Consider the following 15122-nt stretch of genomic DNA (forward strand, 5'->3'; position numbering starts at 1 on the left):
AAATTGAAAACGATATTTTTAGGCGGTAGAGCTTAAAATGCATAAAAGCTTTTGCTAACTTACGAATTTCAATATATTCCTATAGAGATACGCATATCTATCACCTATGAAGCTTTCAACGAAAATTTTGATTATGTCGTTATATACAATTTAAGAAATAACGTTAGTTATTCATTGATTTAACAATTTATTATTTAAAGCGCCACTTTACAAGTTCCAGTAATTTTTAATACTTAAAAACGACATAACTAAATAATGTTATTTATTGATTCGGCATTAACTTTGTGGAATGACATGTTGATGTTTTTTTTTATAATTAAACACTTGAATATACCACTTTAATGAGTTTTATTTATATTTACGACTAGTTTCAAAAACTTACAGATGTTTTTATCTTCTGGTAAAAATCAAAACTTAAAAACAAGTTAATAAAGTTTTAATTTTTACCAGAAGATGAAAACATCTGTAAGTTTTTGAAACTAGTCGTATATACATGTATAAATAAAACTCATTAATGTGTATATTCAAGTGTTTAAATTATAAAAAATAACTAAACATTTTTCCGTTTTTTTTGACATCTCAACAAAGGTGAGAAAGAATGTAGAAATCTAAGTATTTACAGGACTTATGACCTGTCATGGGCTGGTTAAGTGATCACTTTACGCACGTACAATATTCATTCACCATTCTTCCCATCACACTACTCAAATTTTTGGAACTCCTATATATATTAATCAATCTCATGACACAGTACATATGAGTTTACAATAGTCATCTATGTTGGATTGGGGGAGCAGTTTATTTAGCACAGACCCTTTTTTTTGCATGCAAAATCCGAACCCCGGAATATTTTCACATACTGGGAAATGCTTGAAAACATGACTATTTTTTTTATGTATCTTGTAATTTGACCAGTAATTTTTATATACATAAAGAAAAAATACGTAAAAATAAATAAAATTTAAGTACTTAACAATAAATTAAAATCTAAGCCATTGAAATTTTCGGTTGAAAAAGAAAAAATGAATGAACGTAAAATTTTATCCCATTACAATATCAAAAAATAATTTTGGAAATTGAAATAAAGTATACAAAATAAAGCGATGAGAATAGTTCTTAAGGAAAATAGATATTATAATAAAGAAAAAAATGAGAGAGGAACTCAACAAGTTATCTAAGAAAAAAAGAGACTTAAAAGTATGCTGATAATTTTTGTATCGATAAATTACCTAAATATTTTAAGGATAAAACAGTTTTAAACAAAAATTGTCATGAAGATATTACTAGAAATAAGGATAAAATAAGACTGCCATTGTTGAAAAAACCGAGTCGCAAAATTGTTTAATGTATAAGGGTTTGAAATGTATGATGAGATGCCTGAATGTATGAAGAATGAAAAGAGTCTGAAAGAATTTTGAAATAAATGATTTGTTTGCTGTAAGGAGATGTAAATATATTTAAAGATGACGTAAATTAAGTCTTAATATTAGTTGTAATATAAGCTCACTTATATTACAACTAATATTAAAAAAATAATAATAATATCGCCTAATATATCCTTATATTTGTGCTTAAAAGTTCGTTTACAGGGTTGAGTCATGAGGAAAAATTTCCATAAAACCTTTTAGATCAATGTAAAAAAAAATGAGATCGTCTTTATTCAATAGCTTTATCCTCTTCACTTCGCAAATATGTAACTATTTTAACTTACGTCACATTAGTTATTCGGTGTGATACGAAACATTCTTCTTAAAGGATTTTCATCATAGTACGTCATAAATTTTTTTTTTAAATTCTGATTTTATAAACGTCTTTCGTAAGTGAATAGTTTTTGTAAGTGGGAAGAATAAGAGAAAACGCAATATTGTGTAATAATAAGAAAATTAATGATCAGAAAATTTATATTTCTATTTACGACCAAAAATTAAAGAATTGAGTTAATTTAAGCCCGATTTTTTTAAAGAATATTTATTGAATATTTTTTTAATTTTTTTAGAATACCTATATATATATATATATATATATATATATATATATATATATATATATATATATATATATATATATATATATATATATATATATATATATATATATATATATATATATATATATATATATATATATATATATATATATATATATATATATTTATATATATATATATATATATATATATATATATATATATATATATATATATATATATATATATATATATATATATATATATATATATATATATTTATATATATATATAGGGTCCGCCATCTAAAGTTTTTTTTTTCAACTAGTGCTTATTTCGTGAATGGTAACACTTAGCTCATGTCTGATTTGACAGATAATTAGTTTTATCCTTCCGCTGAGCGAATATGGTTGTGTATACGCTTGAACAACGCTGGGAAATATTGCGACATTACTTTGAAAATCATGGTAATGTTGCAGAATGTGTGCGAAAATTGCGTACGGTTTTTGGAAGAAGAGAAGCACCGTCAGCTCCGTATGTTCGTTATCTTGTGAAAAAAGTGAAAGAAACTGGCATCCTCATCGATAAACCAAAGCGTGAAAAGCCAAAAACAGTGCGTACACCCGAGAATATCGATGTTGTGGCAGAAAGTGTGCGTGAAGCGCCATCAACATCAATTCACCGTCGTTCTCAACAATTGAACATTTCGGAGACATCATTGAGACGAAATTTTGCATAAAGACCTTGGTATGACGCCATACAAAGTCCAATTGGTTCAGGAGTTGAAGCCAACTGACCATCCAATGCGTTTTCGCTTCGCTGAGTGGGCCTGCGATCGACTTACAGAAGATGCCGATTTTGCCAAAAAAATCATCTTTTCGGATGAAGCTCATTTTGATCTTGGCGGGTATGTAAACAAGCAAAATTGTCGTATTTGGGGCACAGAAAACCCGCACGCATACATTGAAAAGCCGGTACACCCAAAACGAGTCACTGTTTGGTGCGGATTTTGGTCCAGAGGCATAATTGGGCCATTTTTCTTTGAAAATGAGCAAGGAGTGGCCGTTACAGTCAATGGCGATCGTTATCGGGCCATGTTGAACGGATTTTTGTTCACAAAAATTGAAGAGGAGGATATTGGCAACATTTGGTTTCAACAGGACGGCGCTACGTGCCACACAGCCGAAGCTACACTCGATGTTTTGCGCCCTGTTTTTGAAAAAAAAAGTTATTTGGCGGACCCTTTATATATATATATATATATATATATATATATATATATATATATATATATATATATATATATATATATATATATATATATATATATATATATATATATATAAATATACATATTTAAATATTTTTTAATGCCCTTACCTTTTAATAACTCTTTACTTTTCAAAACCAAATAATTACATTCTTCGAATAAAAACTTACTTTTTAATGCAAAAACGGTGTTATGCGAAAAAAATCATTTACGTAAAATGATACCTTTAGAGGAAATAAAGTTGCAACATAACGAATGCTGGGCCTTAATTACAGATCTGTAACTTAAAAATGACTGAGATTTTTATTATCCAAAAGCAATAACCATGCGGTAAAAAAATACACGGTAAAGTATTTTCATTGAATTACTAATAGTGAAATCGCAAAACTACAATAAATAATATCATACGTGCGTGTGAATTAATTGACTACAGGTTTCTTCATAAAACAACAATGTTCGGATTTCATATTTTACACGAATTATTATGAATGTAAGCGGGAGAACAGAACGAGGACGGCCGAAAAAGAAAGAAAAAAAGCACGATCAGATCATTTAAAACTCAAATCTGGTTGTGTCAAAAGTCTTCGTAATCGGAGGGCATGTATGACAAGATTTATGGATGTGAAGGAAGCAAGGAATAAATGTCAGGACAGAAGATTGTGGCGTTTCATACTCTCATATCATAGCATGTAAAAATAACGTTTTAACGATCAAGAGAACACAGACTTTATATGATGCTGTGCTTTATGCATCATCTGGTTTGGATAAGGGGTTTGAAGTTGAAGTCAAAGAAGATTCTATCTGCAGGCAGGCCTCTAAAATATGTTTATAATAATATATTTGATTGTATAAACGTCTTTTGTAAGTGATTTTTTTGGTAAAATAAATATAAATGAGAAAATGCAATATTGTGTGCAGATATTGATCAGAAAGTTTATAATATAATTGAGTTGATTCACGCCCAATTTTAAAAAGAAATTTTATTGGATATTTTTAGAATACACAATGTGTTGCTTTGTAATTAAAGAAACGACAGTAAAAGTTTATTCTTAATTAATCTTCACAATAATTTTCTATCTATCTGATTCTGACAGTTAACAATATTATATTTTTTCTATCTGATGTCTTTTGTTTTATTCAGTGCGACGCATGCGACATCTGGTGGTAGAACTGTTTTATGTAGGTACTATTTGTGAGTACTTAATAAAATTTATAGGTAGGTACCTAGGTATTTTATTACATATATATAAATATAAATATATATATACATATATATATATATATATATATATATATATATATATATATACATATATGTATATATATATATATATATATATATATATATATATATATATATATATATATATATATATATATACATATATATATTTTTATTAATATTTTTTTTAATCTCCTTATAAATTATCCAAATTTATAATTATTATTATTACTAGAAACATGTATTTTTTATAATTTAAAAAAAAAATATTGTTTTTAAATTTTTGTAATGGATATTCAGATTTGTAAACAAGTATTTGAGCGCAATAAAATGTTTTAAACTTGTAATTTCGTTTGAATAAAGCTCTAGGCCTCCAGGCGGATTTACCACGTGGGACTTAGTTCGCAGGTGCTACCTTGATTTCCATTGTGGCAAATCTTCCACAGTTAGTAGTCGGATGGTAATGTCATCAATCCGGTTTACAGATATGGCGGGTCTACGCCCAGAACTCATCTAAAATACCGCATTCTTTTATTTTAGCTGCTCAATTGAAAAACAAACAGTGGCTTCGTGTATTTCCAGTTTTCTTTTTCTTCCATGTAAACTTATTGACCACTCAAACTAGGTAGGTACTCGAGTACAAGCTTTCCTAATTATTGTTTATTTTACAACAACCTTTTGTTTACCAGTTTTTTATACATATCTACTGATCCTAAATCATTGATTACAATCATATAACTTTTTTTAAAAAAACAATTAATAACCCAAAAAGCCTCTATTTTTAGAGGCCTGTCTGCAGGTAAAATTCTTCTTCATTCTTCAAACCCTTATCCACACCCAATGGTGCATAAAGCATTGCATCATATAAAGGCAGTGTTATCTTCACAACATTTTGAGTGTGTCCAAATACTTGTTTACAAAATCTGGATTATCTCCAATTACAGGAGTTATTTTCATATTATTTGTTGACATCTCATCAAAGATAATATACTTATAAAAGAGTTTCTGCTCAATAAAAAGCTTCTTTTCATCTCACCAATAGATGTCTCTAGTGAAGTTCTAGTCATTCAAGAACAATGTTTTAAAATTGGTTCACATATATAGAACTTCCAAGAATTTGATTAGTGTGGTTATCAATAATGGGTAGAATTGGTGAATGTTACACGCGTGTAAAGTGATCACTTAAACCAGCTTATGACGGTCGTCAGCCCCATAAATGCCTAGACTTTCATATTCTTCTTCATCTTTGATGAGATGTCAAAAAATACATAATATATGTTATCTTGATCGTTAGTTAACACATGAAGGATAGGTGATCAGTCCTTCGCTTCAGGTACCAGTCCAGGGTGATACTAAATAAATATAAGACTGAAAACTCGGACATGTAGAATGTAAAAATGATAAAATAAAAGTTATAATTTTTATTATTTTATAGCGCAATTTTTGTAAAATACTGCCTCAAGGGTGCATATACAGGTGTAGATAATGATAAAATAATGATAATGATAAATGACAATAGTATCGCCTCACTGAGATTTCCCGTAAAGAGGGAAGGTGGTACATTTTAAAATACTTAAATAATATAAATAAATGAAAATACTCTAATAGTGATAATATTAATATTCCTTTTCTTCTTATAACTATTAAACATAATTTTATTTTTTGTTGTAAACCAATTTCAGAAAACAGCAATTCTTCAATTATTTAAGGGTGAAAAATACTTGAATCTAAAGAAAAGTTCATCTTCGAGACTTAACGTTTTTTTTAAACAGCAAAATGCAATACCAAATTCCAACAGAACTTTAAATATTTGGGAATCAAATACTTTAATAACCTTTCTACAGACATAAAAAATAGACATTAAAATGCTAAAAAAAATCAATTAAATGAATTATCTACATGTTAATCGAGAAAAAAAATTATATCACCCACAAACATAACAATAAATAATAAATGCAAGTCCCTCTCCAAGCACAAGAGCTCTCCTTATTAGAGAGAAAAGCTTTTTTAATATTAAGATAGTAAAAAGAAATGTATATTTTAATTAAAATGTAACTTTGTTTTAAAATCACAATTAATGTTTTATTATAACTTTATTATAATGTCTACCGTTTTCGAATCAAGACTGATTATATATCTTGATAGAGAAGCGGTTAGCTTCGAAACCGGTAGACACTATAATTAAGTTATAATAAAATATTTATAGTGATTTTAAAACAATGTTACTTTTTAATTATAAAATGGAAAATCACGAAGTTAGTGCTTCAAATATAAATTATAGAAATGTACATAAAAAAAACTCTTGTAACTTTTTGAGTAATTTTTTAAAAACTTAACTTCTTGTTAGGGTTTTTATTTTATTTAACATTCAAATTTCTTTTGTACTTTTTGCGAAAACGTGCTGATATTTTTGAAAATTAAACCTGTACATTTCAATCTATTCCTATTTCTGACGTTAATTTCATAAATATCGATATCACATATCTTTAATAAACTGGTCTTTTTTATTGATAATACATTAAAATAAAGATTTGCATATCTATGAATTATAGATTTTTATTTATTTATAAACCGACTACAGTGCAATGCCCCTCAGCCACGTGCAAATCTTTAGTTTCGGGATAAAGTTCTTATATTCGAGAAGGTCGATGTAAAAATAAAATCATTTCAGTGTAAAAAATATTGCACATAACATGTGATATAAGTGAGTTAAAACACTATTTAATAGCGTGTCGATAGAAACCATACGTACTACGTATGCATGCCTGCGATTGCTTGTGGTATACTATAGTAAATAATTACATATAATATTACTAGTATTATATTAAGAAAAATATGACAAAACAAAAAGATTTTCATGTCGTTCCGTACAATTGTCTTTGTCAAATTGTGTCAAATGTATTACAAAACGCAGTAATTTTCCACTGTTAGTTAGAATGAAACAGCAAAGTACTGAACGTGTGAAGGGTGTCAGCTCAATTATGTTTGTAGTGAAGGATTGCTATGACCAACTTAGTAAACCTGATGTTTATGTTGTCATATGTTGTCATATTGTCATATTGTCATCACCAGAACGTTCATACATCGCTCACTCCTTTCAAGAACGTCATAAATCAAAAATCGTAAATTTTCAGTGGTGCATGTTTTCGGAACGCCCAGAAAATGTACTATATCCCAGCAAAAGCGGTACATTTTTAACTTAATATTTACCCACTACAGATCAAAAAGTGTTGTTTTTGCATTTTGAAGAAAAGGTATTGTTTAATTATTTTTTAAATGTACTTGATATTTTTCAAATAGAGAAAAGACCTTCAGGTTTTACCTAAAAAGATCTGTTGCACAGTAAAAAGTTCAATAAGTGGCTTGATATTTATTTTTAATATTGTATTATATTTTTGAACGTTAAAAAAGTTCTACTGAAAAATCGATTTTTTTTTATTTATGACGTTCTTGAAAGGAGTGAGCGATGTATGAACGTTCTGGTGATGACAATATGACAACATAAACATCAGGTTTTCTAAGTTGGTCATAGCAATCCTTCACTACAAATTGTTTGATATTCTGTCGAATAATTTAACAATCTGGCACTCATTAGAACGTCATACGTTATACATGTGAATTCTCCTTCATGCAAAATCTATTTTTTATACCATACCCTTACCCTTTTACTTTCTTCCTCACACACACACACACACTACCACTCTTTTTTATTTATTTTTTATTCATTTTTGTTTTTTTATCGTTGTTATAACATAAACATTTGTCCGCCTCCATAGTGTAATGGTCAGCATGCTCGGCTACCGTACTGGAGGTCCCGGGTTCGATTCCCAGGAGGGGTAAAATAAATATAAGCGATTTTTTTACTCTAATATTTATTCAATATTACCCTGGACTGGTACCTGAAGCGGAAGGCTGATCACCTTTCCTTCATGTGTTAATGATCAAGATAACATTGGGTTTATATGATGCAGTGCCCTATGCACCATTGGGGTGCGGATAAGGGTTTGAATATAACATAAATGTGGAATTGTGTAATTGGCTTTTTTTATTAATGTAACTTTTTTTTATTATATACTTTTACTGAATGTTAAGCTGTACAATTCTCGAATAAATAAAAAAAAAAGTTCGATATTCGGTCGAACAATTGAACGATTTGGCACTCTTATGAATATTGTAAGTCATACCTTTCAAATTGTTCGATATTTTGACGATTAAATTAACAATTTAGCACATTTATGACTTCCTGTAATATGATACCTATATGCATTCTATAAAGGTAGAAAACCAGTGCCCCCCCCCCTGGATTACTCGCGTTCCATATAGAAACACAACCATTGTCTACTATGCCTTATCCTTACCCAACCCTACTGCCTATCCTGATTAAAAACCTCTGTGCACGCCACTGCATACCTCCTTCTTGTTGGGGCTCTTCTACGCCATTTTCATTCTTTACCCTGTACGTATGGCATTTTCTTATGGCATTTCAAACATTCCTTTAAAATACCATAACTAGCTTCAAAAATTGTCACAAAATTAGTTTTTATGTGTTTTTTTTTTTAAATAATAAAATACATGATTTTAACATTTAATACATAAACTGGAGTGGTGTTCGGACAGTCTTCTTTCGATTTGTGGGTGACAATTTCCAGCACAGATGAATTTTGTCGCCAAAATACAACTGTTAAGGGGTTAAATATTTTGTTAGGTATAAATGAAAAAAAATTCTTAGTTTTGATACAGAGATATAGAGATTTATAAGTAAATCCGAAGACAAGAAGTAATTATTGATTAATGGCTCTGTTTTTGGTATTAAAAAAATCAGCAATAAAGCAATAAATATTTCAAGGGCGCCGTGAAATATTTCAAGCTTGCTTCATTCCTTTGTAGGTAGGTTTATTGACTATAATTGTATGCATATTTTTGTATTTCATAAATTTTAACAATAACTGAAAGGTCAACAAGAAAAAGAGACGCAATATTTTGAGTGTGTCCAAATACTTGTTCACATATCTAAGTATCTCCACTTGGGAGTTATTTACATATATTGGACATATCAACATAGATGAAGAATATGGAAGTATTTACAGAGAGAGATATTTAGAGACCTAGTATGACGGATGAAAAATATGTAGTATGTAAAATTATTCAGGACAAATCTTACATTTATTTTCATAAGAATTTTCTGATAAATGTAAAGTTTAATCAACTCAACCATAGATGCTGCCGAGGACTCACATAAAAACGTGTCATTCTCTCTGCCTACCCATGCGGGGAGGCGGCGTGATAGTTAGTAAAGGACCCTTGGGGTGATTTTTTACGAAAATTGTGCTATATAGATTGGGCAATATTATTATCATTATTATTAATATTATGAGGTGACAAGATGACATTTAAATGAAAACACTTTAATGCCAAAACAATTATAAAAACTAGATCATCTCGGCTGTCCAAACTCAAAACACAGTAAGGGACATTTTGTTGACAAACGTTTTTTTTGCATTTTTGGACTAAGTAGAATCTACATAGTCCAAAAATGAATAAAAACATTTGTCAAAAAAAATGTCCCATACTGTGTTTTAAGTTTGGACAGCCGATCTATACGCTCTCGAATTTTAGTATCAATGAATAAAGGGGGTACTCGCAAACATAGAATTCAGCAAACGACTAGGAGCCAGACGTGTCTCCGCACACAATTTGTTTAAATATATACTGAAAAAATATGTCACATTTTTTTAATAGTAACCTTTCAATAACTCTTTTCTTTTCAAAACCATACATTGAATTTTCGAAGAAAAACTTTTTTTTAATGTTACCTGGGTTTAAAGAAAATTAAGTTGCGTGTTATCGATTATCCCGCCTTAATATTCAGAACATGACGCGTTTTGTCAGATCACCATTTGTGCCTCTATAGGCTTTGAACCTTAATTGTCAAGAGATGTCATTTGGGTCACTGACATAATGGTTGAAGATAATAGCTATGTTTCTGAATGGTTCAACCGATGTGCGGTTCGTATTTACTATGTGCAGTTGCATAACTGATAATAATAATTTATTACACCGGACACAATGCCCTGTATCGTGAAGATGTCAACTCAAGGTTTATTTGTATACATATAATAAAATACCTAGGTACCTACCTATACATTTTATTAAGTACTTACAAATAGTACCTACTTAAAACAGTTCTACCACCAGATGTCGCATGCGTCGCACAGAATAAAACAAAAGACATCCGGTAGAAAAAATTATACATTATTATACACCCACTTTATATATTATTTACACCCAATTTACAAAGAAAAATATTACCACGTTATATACATATGTACATACAATTTTAAAATATAATGGTCTCGGCATATATGCGGGCTAGCACACTTACTGCATTCAATATATCGCAAACAATTACAAGATGCTGACAGAATAACAATCTTCAAATATGATATAACTATATTAAAATTATGAAATGATACGAAATTTATTTTTGTATATACTAGTACACACAGTTTACTATGTGTGAAGCATTCATGCGCGGTTCATGTTTATACTCTATTTGAGACAAGCGAGTATAGACATGAATGGTCAAGGGGACTAAAGCTGCATATACATTCGCAAATTATTCATTTTTTATTTTATTTATTGTTTCGGCATTAACTTTGTGGTAAGACATGTTACAATGATTAAAGAAAACACTTCGTTTTTTACCACTTGAGTTTTATTATAGACTACATGTTTCAGAAGTTAAACTTCCATCATTCAGGTCTGTATAGTAACCTGAATTAATAATTTATTATACAGACCTGAATGATGGAAGTTTAACTTCTGAAACATGTAGTCTATAATAAAACTCAAGTGGTAAAAAACGAAGTGTTTTTTTTAATCATTATTCATTTATTCATGAAAATTAATTATTTGTTTATTTTTTCAAATATTTTTTTACACTGACTTTACACACTGACATAAAATACTGTGTCTAGACTGTAAGGGTATATTTTACATTACGTAATTATTCTAGCGCGTATTCCGCACCAGGGCAAATTATAAGTACGCGCCTGGCACGTACATCCAGCGTGTTAAAGGTTAGAGAAAAGGTTAATTTATTCCATTTTTTTATTTATGGGTGTAAAGTTAATTTTATGCAAAAACGAGATAAGTAATGGAATTTTTAAAAATAATTACATCGGGAAAGACTCCCAAGAATTTTTACTTAATTTACATACAGCTGTCCATAATGTATCATCGATATATCAATAAATAACATCGGATCACTAAGTGCTCTTTTCTAACCAAAATTATCAGCACGAGGTCTCTGATTCGATTTAAAAATTCGGTCAAAATACATATTATTAGTGTAGGCACACTGGGACACCTTTAGAAATTTGGTGGTGGTTTTAAAAGCTAGATTATTTAGATTGGCAGTGACAGGGATATTAAAAGCTTTTAAATTCGCAGTAAAATTAGGATACAATTTTGTTTAAATTTTACATAAATTTCGCAACTGAGTTCATAAAACAAACTACAATAAAAATGCTTCAAAAGAGGTCTGTCAGGAAGCCTAGATGCTTCTGAATCAGATCTGGAAATGCGGTCGGATAACTTTCAATGTGTTTTGAATAAATACTTCGTTTTGTGCCATTTATAACTTTGAAGTGAAATATCTTATTTTTTTATTAAATTTTTAAATCAGTATCCTTTCCGACTCACTACCAATTTGAATATTAAGTTTATAATCTTTTGAACGTTGTACATTGTCCTTTCTACAAAACAGTCAACTCACTACCAATTTGAATATCATGTTCATAATCTTGTCAATGTTGTACATATTTTGAATAAATAAATTACAAAGGTTTATAATATACGTATCTCTCCAAAAATAATTTCCTGTATTTACGAGGCCAACAAATTATATTATATTGAGATAAAATAAAGACTTGACCTCCAATAAACTTCTTTGGAAAGTGATTTACAATGTACGTTACAACACTCGTACTTGCGAATTTGGTTATAAACATTTTAACGTACGTACTTAATAAAACTTAAATATGAGTAAATACTCCAAAATATAAAAAAACGCCGCTTCATGCAGGGGTAGGCAGAGTGAATAAAACGTCACAATCTGTCTTTGCTTGACAATTGTCTCTGCCTCATTCGTGCATCTCCTTAAATACCCGTCGATTATACTGACTCCTGACCTGACCACGCACAAGTATTTGAAATACTCAATTATCCAAGTTTTCCTCAGTCTTCCTCTGCTTCTATAATTACCAACCACATACGCCTTATAAATTTGTTATACTATTCTTTCTTCACTCATTCGATTCACATGCCCAAACCGTCTCAACATGCCTTTCTTGATTTCTTCGATCACGCTTATTGCCTTGCATTCTTTCCTGATATCTCCATTCGAGCATCTATTAACGTTTGCCGAACATTCGTCTGAGAGAACGCATTTCAACTTAATTAATTCATTTTGACGTTTTTGCCTTATCTCAAATATCGTTATGTTACTTTTCGTGTCGTATATATTTTAACATCTGATTTTTAAGGTTTTAATTTACTGCATATGGGAAAGGAAATAAAGAAGATTAGCAAGTAAGGGTGAATAGCTTTAAAGGCACATGGAGTTGCATACCCATACTCGTATTGGCATGTTTAATTAATTGATCCACTGGTAATTTAATTTATATATCAAAAGCTTGGTTAACTTTGTGGAAAAGTAATTTAACACTCCTCATCATTCATCGTTCACTTTAAAAAACACCATATCATGACCAAAAATCATCAGATCTACATTTGACCTGATTATGAAATGATTATTCCGAAACCGTTAGTCATGAATTAGTGCTTTTTTAAAGTGGTATTACAAAAAGTGAACGATTAACGATAAGGAGGCACATCCTGGTAATTTGTACCATCAGTCACTTAGTCGGCTATGGATCTGATGAAGACTCTCAGACCGAGTAAGAAACACCGACATCCGAAGCAGATCGCTCACTCCTTTCAAGAATGTCAAAAAACAAAAAACTTAAATTTTCAGGAGAACGTTTTTAAAGTTTAAATATATAATACAATGTATTAAAAATAAATATCAAACCACTTACTGAACTTTTTATTGTGCAACAGATCTTTTTAGGTAAAATCTGAAGGTTTTTTCTCCATTTGAAAAATATTTAGTATATTATATAAAATAATTAAATAATACCTTTTCTTGAAAATGCAAAAACTACACTTTTTGCCCTGAAGCGGGTAAATATTAAGTTGAAAATATGCCTCTTTTGCTGGGATATGGTACATTTTCTGGGCATTCCGAAAACATGCACAACTGAAAATTGTCGATTTTTGATTTATGACGTTCTTAAAAGGAGTGAAGCGATATCTAAGGCGATACTGGAATGAGCATGTAAACCGAATGTCAGAAGACAGACTTCCACGTATTCAAGGAAACCCTGAAGGACGCAGACCTCCAGGCAGATCTCCAAAAAGGTGGAAAAATAGCAGAGAATCAACATCCTAAAGCGACAGGTGGAGGCGCAAACAGATCCATAGGATCTACAAAAAGAATAAGAAGAAGAAGTCCCTTAAAAATTGATAAAACGAAACTTGTAGTATAATATCTTGATTTTACTGACATATCATGGTCAGATTCGTGAAGAAATGTGAAGAAAATTTTCTTATACGTATTTGGTTGCAAATTTTTGACCTACTTTACTTGTTGTATAAGCAATACGTAAATGTTGCAAAATTAATGTATGAATGTATTAAATTTTAAATATGAATTTCGTCGGCTCAACGTTTTAACCCGATAAACCCAGTTGGATTATTTTGATAATTTTTATTTGATTAATTGATTCGGCAGTCACTTTGTGGTTAAATCTATCCATTTTTAATTAATGTTTTACTTGGTAAATGCCACTATTTCTTAAAATCTAATGTGACACGTGTTTCGATGTATTCCGCATCATTTTCATTGCACATACGGTGTTTTAAAATGATATCACAGTAGATTTTAAGAAATAGTGATATTTACTAAGTAAAACTTTAAAAAAAAATTGATTAAAGGCCCAATGTACGATAAACTGCAACTTAATTTTCTTTATTTTTAATTAATGTTTTAATTCGTATATACCACTTTTTGTTCATGTTACAAACATGAAAATGATGCGGAATGTATCGAAACACTTGTCACAGTAGATTTTAAGAAAAAACGGTATTTACTGAGTAAAACATTGGTTAAAAATTGATAGATTTTACCAGAAAGTGACTGCCGTATCAATTAATGAAATTAATTTTCTTTACCTAGGGAACATTGAACGTAATATAATTTTTTGCTTAAACTTTGTTTTTGTAGTAAATTATTAGTTTTTCTTCGAAATAAATATGGTTTTGAAAAGAAAAGTATTATTGAAAGGCGAAGACTTCAAAAAGTGGTAATTAATTTTTTCAATATGCCATATATCCTAAAAAAAATCCGATTCCAGTATACATTATCCAAATACTTGTTCATAAATCAGAGTTTTCTTCACTGATTTTTATAATTTTATAGTTATTTCTATATTTTTGACATCTCAACATAAATAAAAAGGAATTATCTTTTAACATCTCATCAAAGATGAAGAAGAATATGGAAGTCTGGGCATTTACGGGGCTGACGACCGTCATAGGCT

General features: G+C 29.7%; 1 protein-coding gene across 1 annotated transcript in view; it reads left to right on the forward strand.

Annotated features, from left to right (window-relative positions):
- LOC148313162 (putative cytochrome P450 301a1, mitochondrial) overlaps positions 1 to 15122 on the forward strand; it is a 30771-nt gene that overhangs the window by 1629 nt on the left and 14020 nt on the right. The window lies entirely within an intron of this gene.

Source organism: Brachycentrus maculatus, unplaced genomic scaffold, assembly GCF_059751285.1.
Source record: "Brachycentrus maculatus isolate JH-2025_06_01 unplaced genomic scaffold, ASM5975128v1 h1tg000017l, whole genome shotgun sequence".
Taxonomy (NCBI): Eukaryota; Metazoa; Arthropoda; class Insecta; order Trichoptera; family Brachycentridae; genus Brachycentrus; species Brachycentrus maculatus.